This window comes from Lissotriton vulgaris, chromosome 3_1, assembly GCF_964263255.1.
Source record: "Lissotriton vulgaris chromosome 3_1, aLisVul1.2, whole genome shotgun sequence".
Lineage (NCBI taxonomy): Eukaryota > Metazoa > Chordata > Amphibia > Caudata > Salamandridae > Lissotriton > Lissotriton vulgaris.
In genome coordinates, this window is record NC_141689.1 from 1,558,266,131 (window position 1) to 1,558,289,765 (window position 23,635).

A 23,635-nucleotide genomic window follows, 5' to 3' on the forward strand; every position below is an offset into this window, starting at 1 on the left:
ATGGGGTTTTATGATATTTAAGAGTACACTTCTTTTACCTGTAGCTTTGTTTGATTCCAAGTAGTCACTGATTTTTCCTTTTGTCTTTTATTTAGGCAGCTTTTATTTGTTGTAGTATGGGCTCCATCACCATCTGGATACTTTCGGCGAGATTATGCTGCATTGGGATCCAGTATTGAGAAACTTTGAAGCAACCAATTCCAGTTACAAAGTAGGTTAATCAATGATGACTACTCCCTGCCATTTATTTTGTCAGCCGTGGTCTCTCTTTCAGGGGTGTAGAATTTAATAAAATATCTACTTGTCCATGGGGCAGATTGCTTCATAAGTCTACTTGTCCTGTAACAAAATCAACGTATCCCTTTGGTGGCATGTAGTGCGGTGACAAATTATGGCAGCAATCTCATTATATAAGATCTCTGATATAGCCTCTCTGTTTTTGCCAGGGCTCATACCATAATAGTGTTTGAATACTTGCAATTCCCTTATGTTGCCACGTTTCCGCAGATCTACATACTGGGGCTGAAGTAAGCAATTGTTCCAGGGTTAGAGTGCCCTTTTGAGTCTGTGCAAACCTACTAACTTGCATGTTTTAAGGGTTTTCAACAACTCTTCACTAATCTTCTCCCATACTGAGAAATGTAGGACATTTACTCCTGACAATGGCAGACGTAAACCTTCTTCCAGAGTTGGGAAAAAAGTGATTGGAGGGAAAGTGAACTTGCAAACACTCAGATTTTCGCATGAGCAAATCTACACATGCACAGTTGCTCATGCTAAAATGCAGTTCACAAATATTTTTTAGGAGTACTATTTCTTGACCTACTTCTGTAAATTCTTGGGAATGCACAAAATCCATAAAGCTGCACGTAATGCAAGGACATGGGTGCACTTTTCAGATAATAATTGGGCCCCTAATTTGGTCTGGCATTGATCATGACCTTTTGTGTTTATTAAAATTTGGTGTCTCTCTCTGTATCGGCTGGCTTCACTGTGAGTGACAGCATTCTGCTGTTTCACAAGGAGCATATCAGCTCAACAAGGTAGTTTTGTTCAGTGCCAGTAACTACTGTGGCGGTGTGTGCTTTTTGATACCAAAAACAATGTATGCGTTTGCCAATGTTTATTATAATGGTGAGGGCCTGGCAGCTCCCACACCAATAAGGTTTTACAAAAACCATGCCAAATCAATTGACAAAACTAAAAAGCTGACCACCAATTTCAGATCCACTGGCTTTACCAGTGCTTGTTTATTTTTGTTTCCCATAATGTTATTGGAACTAGTTACACTGATTTTCCATTACGAATATTTTTGGGAAATACTAGCATGCATCAACACATGTTACTAAATGATGCTGCGAGGGTACCTGAAATTTAACAGTAATTCAGAGAACATTTTTTTTTTCTGCTTTCATTTTTTTTTGAAAATTTTATTTTTGGGAGCAAACACTCATCAATCTTGCTTTCAAGCTTCTACAAATATTGGCATCAAATCAGAGAGCATTCTGGAAGCATTATACATAGCCTCATATTTCTAAACTTTGAAAACCTGTGTACACATTTTTATACTGGAACCACTGTCAGTAGTGCAGTCAGAGCTTACAACATTTACTTTCGAGCACTCATGCGAATAATAAAGGCTTTCAATTAATTAACCATGAATACAACTTTGAACAACATTAACAAAAATTTTACCTTAACTGCAAATAGTCCCCCTTCCCTGATCCATAATGTGGTACTGCAAACTGGCAGCCAAAGGCTTTGTGCTGCAGGGGGTTGGGCCTACTTGTCCCAAGGACAAAATACACAAGAAACGTGTTGCCCTTGACCCCAAACAATATGTCCTGGGCGTCGGGCTATAGGAATTCCACATCCCTGCTCTTTGTCCTCCTGTTCAGCAAGTAGTCATCACAGAAGTCTGGATTAGTGGGGTGAAATTGGATAGTCCAGGGTCACTGGACTCCATAAGTCCTCATTATTTTCTCAATTTAGATGAAACCTGAGGGGTCTATAGAGCAAATAGACCTGTGCACAAATACTCAAGATAAAGCAGTAGAATTACTCACATGCTATGGTGGCCAAGGCATACATAAATATACAATCAAGGATTGGTTCTCTCCTTCTTTCATTCAAGAGCTGAAAGGATGGTTCTTTCCCACTCAAAAGTGTTCTTCAGAGGAGTGATGTTCATCAAGGCAAACAGAGGAAGTTGAGTATTTTCCTCCTCCCAGATTTGATCTGTCTCCCCTGAGCATCTGGGAATTTTGCATTCAGTTCAACACTCCCAACAAACAATCTATTTGCAGACAGATTCAGTGCTCTATTTCTTCATTTTTTCCTGTTTTCCTCTGCAAGGAGTCCTGTGACAGATGCCATTCAGTGTTCTTGGCCTATGTTCTGCTGTTCCTCTTTTAGCTATTTTACTGAATTGTGAGAGAAGATGCACTAGGGGCAGTGGATCTTCCATTTTGGTGTAGGAAATCTTAGTACCGGATGCTTTGTCACATAGTAATATGCAAAAAGTCGGCTCTGCCAAATGCCCCATCCTCTCTTCCCCATCCTCTTCTGGAAGGAGCCTCTTGGTTTTGCCTGAAGCTGGCAGCGTGGAGATGTTTAGGGCAATACTTCACACTTATGCGTCTCTCTAACTCTTTCCAGCAGTATTCACACTTCAAAGAATGTTCCACAAGATGAGTATATGATCATCACTGGATCTCCTTCTCTGATTGGTGTATTCGCCTACTTCGGTCTCCACCTCATTGTGTTACTGCCCCAGTTCATGCAGGATGGTTTCAATATTGATCTGTATGTGGCAACTGGTTGATTACAAAGGGCTGCCATTCTAGCATTTTGGGAACCTAAGGGTGGTCTTTCTATTCAGATTCTGAATACACATCTCTGACGAGGATTTTTCTTAGTACTTTCCAGGAATGTGCTTTCCCCTACTACTTGTCGCCTGCCTTTGACTTCTTCTTCTATACAAGATTCTCCCTTTGAACACTTAGAGGTTTCGCCTATTACATTTCTGTTGTTCAAAGTATTTTTCTTCATAGTAGTCACTACTGGAATGTGTTTGGGTGAAATAAGCTCCTTTCTTACGGATTCTTACAGAACAAATGATGAAAGGTTTGGTCCAGGGCTTCTTCCGAAAATTAACTCTGCAATGCATTATGGACAAGGAGTTTTCCAACATTCTTTTATTACTATCTCTTCCTGCTGAGAGATCGAATCACTTTTGCATTTCCATGAGTGGATTGAATTGTACATCTCTAGTGAGGCAGTCCACTGATTTCCATAAATGTGATAAATTGTTTCTTGTAATGCAAGGTTAATTTGTAGAGCGCTGCTTGTCACCCGTGATGGTTTCCAGGTATTTTAACTTTGGTGCTGCTCGAAAGGATTACAGATCCTTTCTTGGCACTCTTGGTCAAAGGACGAAGTAAGTTGTAGGAAGGTGGATATCTGACTATGGTTGCCCCCAACTTTTTGCCTAGTGTTTTGCTGGTTTTCGACATAGTTGGCCTGGGATTCTGCTATCCAGGACCCCAGGCTTCCTGCTCTCTCTGTTAAAATGGACTCCATGTACCTTAGGTACATATCTAATTGGTATTGGGTCACTCTTGTAAGTCCTTGTACAGTGTACCATAGGTACCCAGGGCATAAGTGCACCCAAGGCCTACCAGGGGCTGCAGCATGTATTATGCCAGCCCTGGCTGGCCATCCAAAACTGACACAACTGGCTGGTAACACAGCTGAGGCAAGGTGGTGTAATCACCCTTTGCTGTAGATATAGTATACGTATATCTAACCCTAAAATGGACACATATACTCCTATAAGTCACTCCTATGGCAGGCCTTAACAATCCTGGAGGCAGAGTGCTTTGAATTATGTGAGATGGTGCTCTAGCATGAGCTGAGCCTGTCTGCAGCTTTCGGAACCAAGTCCTTTAGCTGTTTCCATGATAACGCTATACCATATACTCTTAAGTGCATTATAATCCTTCCGGTTATTGCTAACTTTGGCATAGCATTATCAAAACATGTCGAGTAAGGTGTCATACGAATTGGAATACTACCCCGTACCAGTTCTGGCAACGGGGGTAGCATTCCACCCTTTTAGAGGGACACGACATGTATGTAACTGTGAACCCCGGTTAAAGTTAACTCGAGCCTCAGCATCACAAAATGGATGCTGCCACCACAGACACGAGTCTGACCTCCTGCTGCTGGGAGTCCTTCCAGTGAGGGAGGCCTGGACAAAGGGTTTCCTGCCTTGGGAGGTGTTAGCACCACCCCAGACAGGATTTTGTGTATTGAGGTAGGCCAGGCTGAAAGGAATGAGACATGCCTGGGGCACACAAGGTGTCCCTGTGCATACCCCGGTTCAAACCGGTTGCTGGGGCTCTCCAGCCTCAGCTTTGGCGCGTAACCTGACAAAGGATAGGGGGTGTAACCACCCCGCTTCCTGTTCCCACCCATAGGAGGGACCTAGTCACAGTACAGCCCCCTTTAGGAGAATAAAGGTAGGAGCTGGTCCCATTCCAAATTAGAATATCCTGAATTGAATCTACAAAGAAGAAACTCTGGACTTCGATGTTCTGCTCCTCAAAAGACTGAACAAATCTCCCTTGTGGCAAAGGAGTGACCACCCTGTACAAGCAGGCATCATCAAGCGTCCTAGAGGTTCACTTTGTCGTCCTTCCTGCCGGAACGAGACTTCAGAGTCCGACGAGCCCTTTTTTTTGATTGCTGCTCGATGCCTGGTCTGGACACTTGCCAGCTGGCTAGTGGCCTCCTAGACGATGATCCTTGAAATCCACACTGCTGGTCTGGTTGCTCCAGACTGACCCTTGCTTCCCTGCAAAGGAGAAGCACCCCGGACCCTCCTGGTCCGCACCAGACGCCTTTACCACTCACCGAGTAGGTTGCCTTTGCCAAAGCCTGTTGATGCCGAATCCAGAACCAACAACGCTGACAGCGAGAGCCTGCGTGAGACAGCTTGTGCCTCCATCCTTGTCGTCGAAGACCCTTCCTGGTCCACGTGGCTGCAGAGTCAAGCGTCCACTCTTCACCTGATCGCGACAACATCATCTGGGTACTTCCTGGTTTCACTCCAGTCACTGGCTAGTGACTGTGAACATTGTCTCCTCTGCTTTCAGGTTTTTATCTTCCTTGATCCACCCTTGGATCACTCCGGACATCTTCCTCCTGGTCGCCTGCAGCTTCTTTTCCTCCAGGCTCCATAGACTTCAACGCGGAAATCCGACACACGTTGGCACCTGTGCACCCGCAGCCCGTGGGTGAGGTAACAAGAGCATTTCGGTGCTCAAGGGTAGATTGACTCTCCTAGTGTCCAGATATCCAGTCGTTTTAGTCCTAACTAGTCAGAACTGTCTATTACTTACCTTTTCTTAAATTGTAGTGTCCATTGACTTTGTTACATATCTCGCGTGTGAGTTCACACTCTGCGCACTCGTCCCGTGGGCCTCCTGCTCCCTACCTAAGGTTAGGGTAGTGTAGTCCCAGCGAATCTACAGCCTCTGGACAGCTCCATTCCTTCTATCGACTTTCTCAATCCACTTACTTAGTATATGGTTTGACGTGCCCCTAGGGCACTGTTAGACGGGGACCTGGAGGGTCGGCCGAGGACAAGGGGAGAGGCCTCCGGAGAAGACCGTCTCCAGCGATCGTACAGACAAGTAACTTCCCCCCCACAGATGGCCACCACACAAGGATGAGGTTAACACTCTTTATATACGATTCTTGAAGCAAGGATATCAGCGATACAGTGAGATCGGGACACAAGGGTCCTCTAAATTCTAGTCTCTGGAAGGGAAAGGGTAGCGGGACAGTCTTGGTAACGGTCTGGTACTGAGGTGGTACGATGGATAGCTCACAATCCTCGAGCTCGGAGTTCTGGAAGGTCGGGCCGCGGCAGCGCCAGCAGGCTCGGTTGATAAGTCTCACTTGAGAAGGGCCGCGGCAGCGCCAGCCGGCAACGACGATGGTTCACACCAGGATGGGCCGCGGCAGCGCCAGCAGGTCCCGACGAGTATGTAGGTTGCAGAGGGCCGCGGCTGCGCCAGCAGGTCCCGACGAAGATGTAGGTTGCAGAGGGCCGCGGCAGCGCCAGCAGGTCCCGACGAAGATGTAGGTTGCAGAAGGCCGCGGCAGCGCCAGCAGGTCCCGACGAAGATGTAGGTTGCAGAGGGCCGCGGCAGCGCCAGCAGGTCCCGACGAAGATGTAGGTTGCAGAAGGCTGCGGCAGCGCCAGCAGGCAGGACGATGATTCACAAGGCAGGGCTGTGGCAGCGCCAGCAGTCCGTCAAGGATGAGTTCTTCTAGGTGTCTCTCGACTCCAGGATACAACTGCCTTCCTGCTCTGGAGCTGCCCCAGTTATAGGTCTGGCCTCCTTTGATGTCCGGACCCTCGCTCTTGGAGGTCGGGAGGTCCGGGATGAGGGAGTCCAGACACCCAGCAGGGGAGGTGGAGCCAGCGCCCGGGGAGGCTGGGGGCGATCGGCACCTGGCGGGGGGAGAGCCATTGACACTCCTCTCTCCCATTGACCTACCAAGTGGTCCGTTCACCTCCTGGGTGGATGGTGGTGCCTCGATGTCGGGGCCTGGCCAGGCCCAGGGTTGGGGTCGAGCTGAGGCCACGCGGCCTCGTGGTGCAGTGTCCAAGATGGCGGCTGGGCCGGGGCAATGCTGCCGGTGGTGGCCCGGTCCGGCCGATGTCGGGGTGTTCGGGGGCAGGCGTCCCGTTGGGGACGGGTTGCGGGGTGCTTCTTCTGGTGACACCGGGAGAGCCGGTGTTCGAGTCTTATGATGCGGGGAGGGAGCGGCCCCTTCACGAGGCCTGTCCAACATGCGTCCCCCCCATCTTCTTGGGTACTCTCCTCGCCGAGGCGGAAAAAGCGTGACAGGCCGTCCGCGTTGGCGTGGTCTTGGCCAGGGCGATGCTCCACAGTGAAGTCCATCCCCTGCAGGGAGATGGACCATCGCAACAGTTTTGGGTTCTCCCCCCGCATCTGCATCAGCCATTGCAGGGGTCGATGATCTGTTTGTACCCTGAAATGGGTACCGAAGAGGTAGGGCCGGAGTTTCTTGAGGGCCCATACTACTGCAAAGGCCTCCCGCTCGATGGTGCTCCAGCGCTGCTCTCGGGCCAGCAGGCGTCGGCTGATGAAGGCCACTGGTTGATCGACTCCCTCGGCGTTGAGTTGAGAGAGTACTGCCCCAATGCCATGATCTGAGGCGTCCGTCTGGACGATGAATTCCCGGCTGTAGTCGGGGGCCTGGAGCACGGGGGCGGTGCACATGGCGGCCTTCAACTTCTCGAAGGCCGCTTGACAGTCCAGAGTCCAGTTGACGGTTTTGGGGTTTTTCTTGGAGGTGAGTTCTGTGAGGGGCCCCACAATGCTGCCATAGTCCTTCACAAACCGCCGGTAGTATCCGGTGAGCCCCAGGAAGGCTCGGACCTCGGTTTGGGTGACAGGAGGCTGCCAGGACTGGATGGCAGCGATCTTGAGCTGAAGGGGGGCCACCAGACCGCTCCCCACTTGGTGTCCGAGGTAGGTCACGGACCCCTGGCCAATCTGGCATTTGCTGGCCTTGATGGTGAGGCCGGCCTGCTGGAGGGCGCGCAGAATCTCTCGGAGGTGGTGAAGGTGGTCGGCCCAGTGACGACTGTACACAGCGATATCGTCCAGGTAAGCAGCACTGAATTCTTCGAGGCCCGCCAATACCTGGTTCACGAGTCGTTGGAAAGTAGCTGGAGCGTTTTTCATGCCGAAGGGCATCACTTTGAAATGGTAGTGGCCATCCGGGGTAGAGAAGGCGGATCGTTCTTGGGCTCTGGGAGTGAGGCCGATCTGCCAGTAGCCTGCTGTCAGATCGAAGATGCTCAGGTAGCAGGCAGCCCCCATACGGTCAACCAGTTCATCTGCCCGGGGGATGGGGTGAGCGTCGGTTCGGGTGACAGCGTTCAGGCCCCGATAGTCTACACAGAATCGGAGCTCGGGCGTGGCGCCCGGGAAGGCAGCTTTGGGGACCAGGACGACTGGGCTAGCCCAGGGGCTGTCGGATGGCTCGATCACCCCTAGTGCGAGCATTTTAGAGACTTCTTCCTGGATGCAGGTGCGCACCCGATCCGGTACTCGGTACGCCCTGTGTCGGATAGGTGGACTATCCCCAGTGTCCACGTCGTGAAGGCACCAGGGGGTGACCCCTGGGGTGAGGGAGAACAGGTTCGCAAATTGCAGCAGAAGAGCCCGACAGTCTTGGCGTTGTTCCGGGGACAAGGCATCGGAGAGTCGGACCCCTTCCACTGAGCCATCTTTTTCACTGGTCCTCAGTAGGTCAGGGAGGGGTTCGGAGTCTTCTTCCGTCCCACTATCTGTTGCCATCAGTAGGCTGAGCTCCGAGCGTACGAAGTGGGGTTTGAGTCTGTTGGCGTGGAGGACCCGGAGGGGGTTCCGGGGGGACTCCATGTCTATTAGGTAGGTGACAGGGCCCTTGTGCTCAATCACCTTGAAGGGTCCTGTCCATTTGTCCTGCAAGGCACAAGGTTCGACTGGAGACATCACCCATACTTGCTGACCGGGCTCGAACTCAATGGAGGAGGCATGTTGATCGTACCATTTCTTCATGTCCTCCTGACTGGCCTCAAGGTTGGCTTTGGCGAGTTCCCTGAATCGCCGAGTCTGGTTGCGGAGGGTCAGGAGGTACTTATACACGTCTGGAGGGGTCTTCTGGGGGGCCATCTCCCATTCTTCCTTGACCAGGCTGAGGGGCCCCGGACAGGGTGTCCGTACAGGAGCTCGAAGGGGCTAAAACCGAGGGATTTCTGGGGGACCTCTCGGTAGGCGAAGAGGAGGCACGGGAGCAGCACGTCCCATTGGCGACGTAGGGGCTCTCCCAGGCCCATGATCATTCCCTTGAGAGTGCGGTTAAACCGCTCGACCAGTCCGTTTCCTTGCGGGTGATAGGGGGTCGTGAACCGGTAGGTAACCCCGCACTGCTGCCAGAGAGATTTCATGTACTTGGAGATAAAGTTCGTGCCCCTGTCGCTGACGACTTCCCGGGGGAAGCCCACTCGAGAGAAGATCCCCATTAAGGCTCGGCCTACCACGGGTGCTGTTACAGTCCGAAGAGGAATGGCCTCGGGATAGCGGGTGGCGTGGTCCACCAGGACCAGGATGAATAGGTGCCCCTGTGCTGTTCGGGGGTCCAGGGGTCCCACAATGTCTATTCCCACCCGTTCGAACGGGGTGGTGACGACGGGAAATGGTTGCAAGGGTGCTTTGATTTTTCGGCCGCTCTTCCCGCTGGCCTGGCAGGTGGGGCAGGCCCGGCAGTGGTTGGAGACATCATTTCGCATTTTGGGCCAGTAAAAGTGTGTTACCAGGCGGTTGTACGTTTTGTCTTGTCCCAAGTGTCCAGCAAGGGGGACATCGTGCGCTAAGTTCAAAAGGAAGTCTCTGAAGCGGAGGGGCACCACCAGCACCCGGCTGGCCCCCAACTCAGCAATTCTTTGCTCGCTGTATAGTAGGTCATTGTCCCAATAGATCCAGTGTGCCCCTGCGGTGTCTCCTGCGCTCTGGACGAGGGCTTGCTGTCGGAGTTCCTTGAGGGAGGGACAGGTCTTCTGTTCTTGCCGGAATTGTTCCTGGGTGGGTCCACCCTCTTGACGCCACTGGGCCAGTTCTGGAAGGTCCTGGAGCTGAGCGGGCCCTTCTTGGCTGTGCTCTGGGGGATCAGTACTGAGGGCGTCTCTCTCCGGGACGATCGGGGGAGGAGGTGCTGGCCATTCGGGTTCTTTGGAACTGGAGATGGCTCGGGCGGCCATGGACCGGGTCGTTACGCAGGCCCAGTCAGGGAGGCCCAACATCCCCAGGTGCTCTCTTCTCTCAACTGCTGCCCAGGGGGAACTTTCGAGGTCGTTTCCCAGGAGGCAGTCCACCGGGGCATCATCGCGGACAGTCACCTTCAGCATACCGGACACTCCTCCCCACTCGAAGGGGACGCAGGCCATTCGACACAGGCTCTCTGAGTTGTCAGCTGATCGGACGGGTAAAGAACGTTTGGCAGGATCTGCTCGGGGGTTACCAGATGACAGCGGACTGCCGTCACACTGGCCCCGGTGTCACGCAGGGCTTCGGCCTTGCGCCCATTGATGTTCACCCACTGGCTGTATTTTCTCGTGTTGGCGGGTAGGGGCGCCCGCGGGATCATGTCTCTTTCCCCTAGGCAAACCAGGGACATGGCGGCGGGTTCCCACTCGGGCTGTTCCTGGTCGTACTCTTCATAATCTTCTGGTGCTGGCTCTTCTCCCAGGGCGGCTGCAGCGACCTGGCGGGGTATAGGACTCTGGTTCTTCGGGCAGTTAGGGTTGTTGGCATAGTGGCCGGTTCGCTGGCACCGGTGGCAAGTAACGTTGGCTCGGAACCCTGGACGCATTAGGGAGTTTCCCCTACCGGCCGGGGGTGGGGTGTTGCTGGTGGAAGCTGCCGGGACGGCGTCTCTGCCCCGACCCTGGCCTCCTCCTCCTCGGGGGCGATGGGGACCTTGGTTGGTTCTGTTTGGCTCACTAAGCCCACTTCGGGCAACTCGAGTGCTTTCCCATCGGTCAGCTTCGGCGGCGAGCTGCCGAAGTTCAGTTAGTTTACTGTCGAGGAGGTGCTGCCTGAGCTCGACGAAGCAATTGTTGGAGAGGTGTTCCCACACAATGAGGTTAAAGAGTTGCTCGTAGGTGGTTACGTGGCTGCCCTTGATCCACCCCTCGAAGGCTCGGCTGAAATAGTTCACGTACTCCACCCAAGTTGTACCCGGGATCCGTTTGCAGTCGCTTAACCGCTGGCGGTACATCTCGGGCGTGAGTCCGTATCGAGTGAGGAGGGCGGCCTTCATGTGGTCATAGGATGTCATCTGATGGTCCGGGAGCTGCAGCAGGGCGTCGCGCCCTTCATTGATGAACCTCCCCCATAACCCGGCTCCCCAGTCACTTCGATCAATCCGGTGGGAGGTCATGGCTATCTCGTAGGCCTTGAACCACTGCTGGATATCGTTGTTCCGATAATATTCTCTGACGACATCCTTGGGGATGTGGACTTTCGGTTCTGCGGTGCCCGGAGTGTTCGGGCGCTCGGGCACCCAGAGATCTTTATTCTGTTTCCGAATCTCTATCTCTGCTAGCTTGCGCTCATGTTCATATGCCAGTTTTTTCTCTTCGAGTTCCCTCTGCCTTTGTTTCTCTTCCCGCTCCTCTCGGAGCCGCAAGTGTTCTAATGTTATCTTTTGTTCCGCCAATTTCAGCTCTCCGTCCAACCGAAGTCGTGCCAGCTCTAATTCATGGAGTCTGCTTTTCTCTCGTTCTCGGATCTCCTCCAGGGAGAGACCCGATCTCCTTCCTTCTGTCAGAGTGGTGTTTGTTTCTGGCGCCTCGAGGTTTTGGTTTTGGGGTACGGCCGTACCCGTTTCTGCCCAAGAATCTAGGGCGTGTTTGAAGTCTTCTTTCGTGCTCAGTCCGGTGGTAGCAATGCCTAGTTCTATGCAAAATTGCTTTAGCTCTCGGTGGTTGTACTCTTCTAGTTTCTCCATCTGGAATTTCTCTGTGGATCCGCTCTCTTTTGTTGTCATTGTGGTTGAGTCGTGGGGTGAGTTACTCTCTGTACGATTACGCGTTGGTTCGGATCGCGCCGCTGGCCACCAATGGTAGACGGGGACCCTGAGGGTCGGCCGAGGACAAGGGGAGAGGCCTCCGGAGAGGACCGTCTCCAGCGATCGTACAGACAAGTAACTTCCCCCCCACAGATGGACACCACACAAGGATGAGGTTAACACTCTTTATATACGATTCTTGAAGCAAGGATATCAGCGATACAGTGAGATCGGGACACGAGGGTCCTCTTAATTCTAGTCTCTGGAAGGGAAAGGGTAGCGGGACAGTCTTGGTACCGGTCTGGTACTGAGGTGGTACGATGGATAGCTCACAATCCTCGAGCTCGGAGTTCTGGAAAGTCGGGCCGCGGCAGCGCCAGCAGGCTCGGTTGATAAGTCTCACTTGAGAAGGGCAGCGGCAGCGCCAGCCGGCAACGACGATGGTTCACACCAGGATGGGCCGCGGCAGCGGCAGCAGGTCCCGACGAGGATGTAGGTTGCAGAGGGCCGCGGCAGCACCAGCAGGTCCCGACGAAGATGTAGGTTGCAGAAGGCCGCGGCAGCGCCAGCAGGTCCCGACGAAGATGTAGGTTGCAGAGGGCCGCGGCAGCGCCAGCAGGTCCCGACGAAGATGTAGGTTGCAGAAGGCCGCGGCAGCGCCAGCAGGTCTGACGAAGATGTAGGTTGCAGAGGGCCGCGGCAGCGCCAGCAGGTCCCGACGAAGATGTAGGTTGCAGAAGGCAGCGGCAGCGCCAGCAGGCAGGACGATGATTCACAAGGCAGGGCTGTGGCAGCGCCAGCAGTCCGTCAAGGATGAGTTCTTCTAGGTGTCTCTCGACTCCAGGATACAACTGCCTTCCTGCTCTGGAGCTGCCCCAGTTATAGGTCTGCCTCCTTTGATGTCCGGACCCTCGCTCTTGGAGGTCGGGAGGTCCGGGATGAGGGAGTCCAGACACCCAGCAGGGGGGTGGAGCCAGCGCCCAGGGAGGCTGGGGGCGATCGGCACCTGGCGGGGGGAGAGCCATTGACACTCCTCTCTCCCTTTGACCTACCAAGTGGTCCGTTCACCTCCTGGGTGGATGGTGGTGCCTCGATGTCGGGGCCTGGCCAGGCCCAGGGTTGGGGTCGAGCTGAGGCCACGCGGCCTCATGGTGCAGTGTCCAAGATGGCGGCTGGGCCGGGGCAATGCTGCCGGTGGTGGCCCGGTCCGGCCGATGTCGGGGTGTTCGGGGGCAGGCGTCCCGTTGGGGACGGGTTGCGGGGTGCTTCTTCTGGTGACACCGGGAGAGCCGGTGTTCGAGTCTTATGATGCGGGGAGGGAGCGGCCCCTTCACGAGGCCTGTCCAACAGGCACCATTGTAATTTGTGCAACTTATCGTATTTTTCTTAAGAGTCTTGTCATGTGCTTAGCCCTTTGATCTCATAAATGGTTCAGAGGTGTTTGTTATTAATAAATATCTTGTTTATTTTCATAACAACCTGTGTGGTGTCCTTTCACTTGGTATTCAAGGGGTTATATGTGGTAAAACAGCTGGGTTCACATGCCAAAAGAGTTTAGCCTAAGACTGCTTTGTCCATGCTACCATTAGGATAGCTGGTCTATAAGGTTGACTTACAACCAATCACCATAAGGGTTGTTTGGCCTGATACAAAGTGATCACTAGAACTAGTGAACATCATATATCAGGCCAACTTCTCACATAAGTAATCTCTTTCATTGAGAGGTTGATACGTCTGGTGGTACTGGGGAACTCTCTTCATGCAGGTTGGTAGTTTCCCGAGTAGCTGTTGGTGGTGCTTCAATTTGAGATATTTACAGAGCTTCGACTTGGCCTTTCCACTTCACATTTGTTTCCACCACGGATTGGATGTGACTAGTGATATTAAAATTGTATTTGACAGCAAGTGTACTATTAGGACTTTCTTTCATATAAAAATGTCTTTACTCTGGGTAATGCATTAATAAAGATGTGGTGTTGCATTACCTTTGACTTGATTCATTATGTTTTTGTTCAGGATGGACAACTGCAAAAACTGCTCGGGTAAATTCTCATCACATGGGGAATTAGAAGAGGCAGTAGATGAGTAGGTGATGCTAGGTTTACTTACCATTGGCACCATTGGAATTATGTAAACGAGGAGCACCAATTTATGTGGCAGGGTTGAATAAGTACTGCAACAAGAAAAGCCACACTATACAATGTAATACAGTAACATTTGTGATAGTAAAGCTTCATGTTTTTGCTATTTTTACATGCTCACATTATCTGGGAAAAGGTTTTACCCTATTAGTATCAGTTATCTCCCAAATACAGTAATAAGCACCTGAAAGTTGACCAGTCAATCGTTGTGTAGGGCCATCCACTGAACATGCGTTGGCAGCATTTTTAGTAACTTTTGACCCATTTGAGCTAGAAACATTTGTTTGTAAATTCTGCAAAATATGCAGCCAGTGATGGATTATGCAGCAAATCCATAAATATGCAGAAAACACGTCAGCAGCATAATTGCCCTATAAAGTAGCCCTGCTTACTGGTAATCTTTATTATGCTGATTCTTACTTTTTAATAATGGCAGCCCTTCAATTACAATCTAGAGGGCCGATTACGATGTCGGTCAGAAAGCCTCAGACCGCTAGTTGGAAGCTTTCCAACCGTGGTCGCTGGCTTTCCGAACGACACGGTCATTTTGCGGTCCAACCGCCCATTTACGATGTTGGCGATCGGAATGTAAACTGGCCAGTCATTCTGACTCGGTTCCAAGCAGCTCTCGGAGTCTTCCAGCCAGTCGGAACCACACCGTAATTCTCTATGGATGGCGTTTCCGCCATAGGGATTACGATGTCTGTTCCCCAGATCATTTCCGTGCTGGCCTTTCCAACATAGAAAGGCTGTCAGAAAGCAACTTCAGGGGCTCCTAGTAGGGCCCTCTTGCCTTTGCGATCTACGGTTGGGGTACCTAGGGTATCCCCCTGAAAACCCTAGCACTGAATGGCAGGCCCTCTGGGGAGCCTGCCACAGGGTACAGTGTTTTACACACACACCCATTTCTCTATAGCAGCCTGTATTACGGCCGGTTTATGGCAGTGGCACAAGCCCCCATAGAGAAAAGTGATTATCCGACTGAACAAGGTGCGGTCGCATAGTAATCAGGTGGTCAGAACCGCCGGCCTGAGGTCAGTCGGTTCCGAATCCGATATGGTGTCGGTCAGAGGGGATCACTGACAGAATATCGAAATCAAAAATATCGTAGGTACAAAAAAATATCGATGCTAAAATATCATTGACCAGAATTTCGATGTCCTATCTACACAATGGTAAGTACAAAAATATCGAGAGAAAAAAATATTGTTGTCTAAAATATCGTTGTTATAAATATCTATTTTTTTCAATGTTTAAAAAATAATATAAAATAAAGAAAATAATACATATAATTAGAAATATATAGTTAGAATTATTAGAAAATGTTTAAAATTATAAATATTACATATAATGTAAAAGAAAAAATAAACATACATATATTTAAAATATAATATATTTATATATACTTAATAATATGAATACATATTTATTTTATTAAATTATAAATGGTTAGACATATATTAAAAGTAATAAACACATATATATTTATACACATATACCAATAACATAAAAATAAAAAAAATATATAATAAATTAAAATATTAAAATATTGTTTATCTTTTTAAAATAAATTTTACACTTCGTAGAGAAAATATTAGACAGCATAGGGGTAAAAATTACTATTCCCACTCCAGTGGTTGCAACATTAGGGAAAGTGTGGATAGCATAGGGGAAACAATTGCCATTCGCATTCCAGTGAGTGCAACAGCAGGGAAAGTGTTAGATAGCTTAGGGGTAAAAATTACTATTCCCACTGCAGAGAGTGCAACAGTAGGGAAAGTGTTGGATAGCGGAGGGGTAAAAATTACTATTCCCACTCCAGTAAGGGCAACAGTAGGGAAAGTGTGAATAGCGTAGTGGTACAAATTACTATTCCCACTCAAGTGAGTGCAACAGTAGGGAAAGTGTTGGATAGCGTAGGGGTAAAAATTACTATTCCCAGTCCAGTGAGTGCAACAGTAGGGAAAGTGTGGATAGCGGAGGTGTAAAAATGACTATTTCCACTCTAGAGAGTGCAACAGTAGGGAAAGTGTTGGATAGAAGAGAGGAATCATTTAATATTCCCAATCCAGTAAAATAATCAAAAGTAATTAACAAACAATTAATCAGTGACCTCTCTGTGAATATCTTTTAAGCCAGACTTATAGTCCGTTTTGAGTGAACCAATGGATTTCTTGTAAAATGAGATCCATGTAGGCTTGAGAGATGGGTATTGACGCTGTGTCACCCTCCATACCAGAGAGTGTGGGAGCGACAGAGTCCACCTCCAGTGCAAGCACTTTATTCCAGAGCAAAGAGACTGGGTTGTTCCTGGTAGGACTACCAGAAGTGTCCTTTGCTGACTTGCAACAGGGCATGTTAGCCGCCAGAGTTGGAAGCAGGAGTGTTGGTGACAGAACTGACCAGGGTGGCCCTCACAAGTGTACCAGTGAGAGGGATTAGCAGAAGAGCTACAACCAGGCAGGCCTCATATATTGCACAACTAGGGATCAAGACAAGTCCCCCGGAGGGGTTGTGTAGGGGGGAATTCCGGGGGTGATGCACAGAGACAAGGCGACAGAGATCCCAAAAAGCTGTGTCCAGGAAACAGCTCGGCCCCAGGCTTTCGCTAAGTGCCCCCACACCGATGTCTCCAGGAAGGCAATGATCAGCAGGCCGGAGGGAAGAGCTGGGAAGGCTGGGTGCGCAGGCTCGAGTCAATCGGAAGAGTCACAGCCACTGCAAACAAGTGTGAGGGAAAGGCTGCCCATAAATGTCTATGTGCCCATCCTCAAGTCCAGGCCAGAAGCAGGCAGAGATTCAGGGCAGGGTAGTTGCAGCAAGCGGGGTCAGGTGAGAGAAGAGGGCAGAGAGGTCAGCTAACTGCAAGGTAGCCCGCGCACACACCCAGGGCTCAAGCAGGTAAAGCTAGATCCACCGGGCTGGCGCTGGAAGGTACCCAGCAGGAGGCAAGTGGGACCACACTCTGTCTGTCCCAGCCGATCACCTACTTACCAGAGAGAGTGAATATGGTGGGGTTACTGCAGTCCCAGGCAGTTCAGCTCTCACTCCGCAGCACTCCAAAGCAGTCTGTCTCACTGCAGGGAACCAGGCAGGTGAAGGGAGAAGTGACCTGGTGGCCTCCTTGTAGAGGTGTGCAGCACCTCTCCTGGCGGCATCCAAAAATATCCAGTTGCCAGGTAAGGTGCCCCCGGTCACATCGGTAGGCCCCGCAGGGCACAAGAAGGTGGTTCCCTCATGCCGATTCCCTCAGGGGAAGGAGAGGCCTTACCATGACCCGCACCAAAGAGTGGGCCGGAGTGCCAGTTCTAGCGTGGCGCCTCCTCCAAGGCACAGCGGGCCTCGCTCTGCCCAGCTCTAGTGGGAGCAGCAAACAAGGTTGCGAGCGGCTCAGAGGCAAAATGGCAGCCTCCCTCCCTCTGGTGAACCACTCGGAAGGAGGGAGGGCTGTGTCACTATCCTTTGGCGGGAAAGAGAATGGCTCAATGCCTCGAGCACGGCTCCTCAGCCAGGCCACGACCACCCTCTAGACCCAGCCGCCACAGGGGCATTCAGGTGCACTGCAGGGTCCCAGGAGAACCAATATGGTGCAGCTGTCAGAGAAGCCGAGGCCTTCCCTGCTAGCTTAGTCCTCCATCTTCCAGGCACCCCCTCTGCTTTTATTAGGTCTCCCCCACCCATGATGACATAGGGTAAGTGCCACCACCATTTCCGGTCCAAATAGTTGTGGTTTAGTTGCTTTTTCCTGCAATTTAGGGCCATAGGGGTTCGGAGCTGCAACAGAGCACGTCTCAATTCATGCGCTTCCAGTTCACGCCCCTCATCGTTTTGTTTTAATTAGGTTGTGGATGGGCAGTTTACACTTTTTAGCTGCCTTTCTAGTAATGAAGCAACTTCCCAGTGGTATGATCCCATGCCCATGTGATGGTCCTTTTTTTTAGCAAAGCACCAAGCACTTTATTCTATTTTGTATTTTCTATGACGGGCTGGGGAGATACCATCCAATTGATGTTGTATCTTTTGCTCTTTTATGGTCAATTTGGTTGAATCGAATAAATATTTTTGACCTGACAATGAGATGGATAAACTGTGCAATTTCTGTTTATCTTTTCAAAAATCAATAAAATGACAAATATTAAAAAAAAAAGCAGGTTACAAGGTATTAGGAATGTGCATATTCCTGTACTCAACTGTTGAAGACGACAGAATTATGCTGATTTTATTTAATACCTCTGTTCAACCTGGTTCTTGTTTTGTCTACCTTTTAGGAGATGTATAAAAAATTCAGTACCTTTAGCAACTAATGTCTGACTGAAAGATTTGGTAGTTGGATACTTTAATTTAAAAATAACAAATTACACTGCTTTTATTATGTCTAATTTGGAACTAAAAGAGACTTGAACAATCCTGATCCTGCTACTTCCAAGCAATAAAATGGATACTAGAGACATGGAGTCATCCTTAATGATATGATCAAGTTGACCTTCCAGGTACATTTTCTAGATTAGTCAAAAAATTAAACCATCAATGGGGCTCCACGGTTGACGACTTTATCTCCTGTTGCGACTTCTTCCATAATGTATACCAGCTATTATTCCTTTCAGAATAAATGATCATGCCATTGTCGAATATATGTTATTTCTGAGTAAACAAGCTATTCTTAAATGGAATTTGAGGGATGTTGACCTTTCAATTACTTCAAAGAATGTCAGGTCATTCTGGTTCATCAAGATGCCTCTAAAGAAACAAGGCATTTGGGTACGGTACTATGGATATTTCCAGCAGAAAATTAATGTAATCTCAACCTTTGAAAAATCAATTCAGGAAATTGTTTAATTTAAAAAAGCGATCAGCCAGCAAGAACCATAGCAAAACTCTAAGACATTTAGAAAATATATAGCGGATGAAAGAAGATTAGTCTCCAAGCCAAACTAAATGAACAAGACTCTATTAGCTATTGCACTCGTCACAAAAATATATAGCTTCATATATGAGCAAAGACCAACAGGAAAACAAAATTCTGACACTCTTTTCAGAAGGTTTCTCTAGATAGGTTTCCATAGATTTTGGTTCCTTGTTGCTAGTAAAACAATGACAAGGACTGCCCACTTAAAACATCTCAATTCCGGAAATAATGTGGATCAAACACGGCGCAGCAACGTACTCTGCAAATCTGGAGCAGTGCTTATTTTGACCCGGTGCTTTCCGGTGCTCGGCACTGGCACTTAATTGACCACTCAAGGGCTTCTGGCAGCTACCACATGGTGGCACCGTTTGTGTAATATACAGATGAGCACAACAACAGTTGCTTATTAATCAAATATACATTAAAACAATTAGTATCTGTCTCTCAAGCCATTCTTATAGCTTTGGGGGTCCTCGAACAGTCTGAACAGTCAATCTGAACTGTCACACATGTAACAATGTGATAGCTAGTAATTGTGTATGTACTGCCATTGGCAGTGACGGCAGTGGAAAGGCGTGGTGCAAGCTGGGGTGGCCTCCTTACGAGGGCCCTGGCACTTTTTACAAATTGAGCACTGAATAGTCATGCCTTTTAATACTATTTCTGGAAATGTGGGTTCATTTATTCCTGTTGCGTCTGTGGATTCATACTGGATCGTGGATTTAATCAGGTCAGTGAGAAATTCACTTTTAAATGAATGAGTCTCAGTGCTCAAAGGGCTGAATACCAAGTGATGTTGAATTCACTTCATGCCCCTTTAATCCACTACCAGATACTCCCTACCCCTTTATCTCACTCTTGCGTGTTCCTTCGTTCTTACTTTTTGACAGATTTTCCGGCTTTCCCTTCATCCGTCCGCCTTTTTTTCCTCTCTTGCTTTTGGTAAATGTCTAATGTAGAAAAATAAGTGTCATTGGCCCCCAGCAGCGACCACTAACTCAACTAAAGCATTGGTTAGAGGCCTGTGATGAATCATTCCTATCTGTGAAAAAGCAATCCAGAAAGCTGAGGTGAAATACTTGTTCCACAGTGTAAAGAAGTTCTGCCTTCTGGTAAAATCTTATGCTTTTGGAGGGAAAGCATAATGATGCCAAGGCATAAAAATGATCCACAAAATGATAGGCATATTGCCCTTTTTCTCTCTTCAGGGAAGGTCTTCTCTAAATAGTCATAGAGTCCTTGTTGAACTAGGTAACTAATAATAACTTTCTACCATTACAGTAATTTAGATTTCGCAAGCAGTCATCTTGTCTGGATAATCTGACAGCACTCAATGTCACTCTGTTATTGGCGATGTGGAAATGTTTGTATGATATAAAAGGCAAATGATTTGCACCGCTTTCGTTAATTTTTCAAACACGTTTGATATCATAGATATTTTTTCAGTGCAGGGTAAGCTTTCCATTTTAAATATTCCAGCCTATTTCTTAAAAATCCTAATCACATTAGATATAGACACATGGTGCTAGATATTACAAGGTGCTAGAACAGGCCTGTCTACAAAAAATGAAACTCCAAATGGTTTAAAGCAGGGAAACATTTTAGCACCCTTGCTCTTTCATACATACAACCTGTCTATTATTTTTGACAATCTTAACAATTTTTAGCCTGTTCTTGGCAGTCGCGTTCACACATTGTTATATGTGAATGTCATAATCATTACAAATCAAATACCAGTTGATATTTAGTGCAACCCAGCTCTCTCTCTATATGCTGATACCCACTTCTTCAAAAATCAAAAAGGAAAAAAGCAATATTGTGGTACGTATTTTCTACATACATGAAGACTACCCATTATTTGGAAAGTTGGAAACGTAAGCTTAGAGACCCCTGGGTTATAACGCGCTATATAAATCAAATAAATAAATTAAATAAATAAATAAATAAGTCTAGAAAGAATTACCAGTTATACGTCTCGGTGTGGAGCTCTGTAACATAACTTGTCATGTAATCCCCTTAAAAGTAACTCAAATGAAAAGTCAAAGTGCACACCACCACTTCAAGGCCTCGATATGGTCCTTCTGATAAACAACATATTATTTTTGCATTATAAGCCTTTAACCAAAAAAAGCCACCAACCTTGTTATATGGTTTTTATATATATCCACTGCAGAATTATCCTACCTGAATAAAATTGAACGTAGGATCATGAGAGGCTTTCTATTGGCCAGAACTAGTCTATCCAGCCAAGCCTTAAGATTAAAGTTAGGACTAAAAAGCACTCAAAAGCTATCACTTCCATGATTTGTTGTTGTCAAGCCTAATACCTAAAGTAATACCTGTATGGCTAAGTCGTCTTGCAAATGTATTTTAAATCCTGAAACCCTCTTTAGAAAGGGGTCCTCTTCTTGTATGTTGTGTGACTTTGGAATCATAAGGGGAGGGGTGAAGAGCTCTTCCATTGCTAAAACCATAGTTACTCCCTCGGGATCTGGAAGTTTCTTCAGGGTTTTCTTATTAATGCCAGGTCCCTGATTAAAAATAATGTTGCTTTTAAAGATTTTGTGTTACAATATACACCCGATTGGGTGTTTCTAACTGAAACCTGGGCCAATGATTTCTCCGGTCCTGATCTCGTAGAGGCTATCCCCGTGGGATATTGCCTCACTAGACTGGACAGGGTGGGACGACGAGGTGGGGGTTTAGGCATTCTATTCGGGGATACTTTTACTTCTCGCACCTCACCGCCAGACCAATACCGGGCATTATATTTCTCCATAAACACGATCCCTACAGAAAGCTTTTCTGGTGTTCTTTGTTACAGACAACCAGGCCCCAGGGCATCCTTTAGTCAGGACTTGTGCAACCGGTTGGAGCCCTACCTAGAAAGAACTATTTTTACACTTCTTGGGGATTTTAACTTTCACTCAGAGAATAACTCAAGTCATGACACACAAACCCTTTTGGAATGTATGAACGGCTGTGGCTTCTCACAACTGGTCAAATCTCCCTTACATGTAGCAGGCCACACCCTAGACGGGATCTTTTCCAATGAACATCAGATTAGAGTGGAAGAGCCTCTCCTGTTAGCCTGGTTAGACCACTTCACTATTCCCTTTATATTAAGGGTATCAGCATCTGGGAGCACTAAACCTGAAAATATGAAAGTGGCTGATAAACGAAATCTTAATCTGATTGGCAATGAGGTCGTTGCCAATCTTCTTATAGATTTCCAGCTTCCAGAACATCTAAGCGCTAACTCAGCCGCAGACAAGCTCTCTAAAAAGTTATTAGCAGTCATGGGCACTCTAGCTCCAAAAAAATTTCACTATTCGGCAAGAAAAAGGCCTTCAGCACCTTGCTTCTCTGACAGACTGCGTAAGTTGAGACAGGAGTGTAGAAGGAAGGAGAGACTTTGACGCAGGGATCTCGCACCCCCGGGCAGAGAATTGCATAAACAATGTTTGAAAGAATATAAAACAGCTATTATGGAGGAAAAAGGAAGGTACTATTTAAATTTAAAATCTCAGAGTCGCTCATAACTTCCAAGGTGCTTTTCAACATTGTTAATTCTCTTGAAGTGCCCATGGCCATCGACCCGGTGAAGCCATCGCAGGAGCTCTGCGATAGACTCTCTACCTTCTTTTGCACTAAGATATCTGACATTTATGTCCAGTTGGAAGCTTTAAATCTAAACAAGACGTTTGATGCACTGCCTGAAACTCATCTAATGGACAGCTACGGTAAAATGGTGCCCCTCAGCTTACTTGCCTTTCCAAATTTATCACCAGAGACTATAGCACATCTATTAGATGCAGTTAAGTTGGGATCGCCTATGGATCCCTGTCCCTTGAAGGTCTTTAAAAGTGCTAAAGCCGCGATTATTCCGCACCTCATCACGGTCCAAAATCTAGCTATTTTGGAGGGACAATGGGCCCGATGCAGGTAAATAAATTTTACCACTCCTTAAATACAGAATCATACTGATTCGGTATTTAAGAAGTGGTAAAATGGAAGGGGGGGATGTAGATATTTCAGATTCGGTAAATACCAAATCGTCTGTCTGTCACATGGCACAGGTGTGCATGCACACATGTGCATGCACACCTGGATTCGGTATATTACCACCCAATTGGATTGGGTGGAAAAATACCGATTCGGTAAGGCCTGTGGGACTCAGAAGAGTCCCACCTACATCTCCAATTTACCGAATCGGTAAAAATACCGATTCAGTATTTTACCGATTCGGTAAATTTACCGAATCGGTAAAATAGGGCACCTACATCAGGAATGACCATTTACCGGTCGGTAACGGCCGAAATCGCCCGTTACCGGTCAGTAAATGGACACCTACATCGGGCCCAAAATCCCTTGGCTTGGAAGGCGGCATTGGTTAGGCCACTTCTAAAAAAGCCCTCATTGGACCAGACGGAACTTAAAAATGTTCATCCTATTTCCCTCCTGCCGGTCCCAGCAAAGAACTTAGAATCTCACCTGAACTCTCACTTAAGAGCCTGTCTGAGGGACCACCAAATACTTGATGGCTCTCAACATCTGTTCAGAAGCTGTCACAGCAAGGAAACTGCCCTCACTGTGGTATTTGACAATATTCGGACACAGGTGGATGCAGGGCATACCACCTTACTAATTTTACTTGATCTTACCGCAGTGTGTGATACCCTATCTCCCCTGAGACTTTTGGAGCGTCTCAGTGAGATAGGTGTTGGGGGCTCGGCCTTGGATCTTCTCACCTCCTTTCTTAGGGAGCGGTCTCAAACTGTAAAATTGGGAAGTTTCTACTCAGACCCTGCCTCCCTTGTCTGCAGAGTGCCTCAGGGCTCTTCCCTAAGCCCTACACTGTTTAATATCTATGTGGCCCCACTTGCAAGGGTGGTGAAATCGTTTGGGCTAGGTGTGTTGTCGTATG

At 48.3% G+C, this 23,635-nt stretch overlaps 1 pseudogene; it reads right to left on the bottom strand.

The window, feature by feature from the left end:
* LOC147728181 (uncharacterized) overlaps positions 1-23,635 on the bottom strand; it is a 61,081-nt pseudogene that overhangs the window by 9,928 nt on the left and 27,518 nt on the right.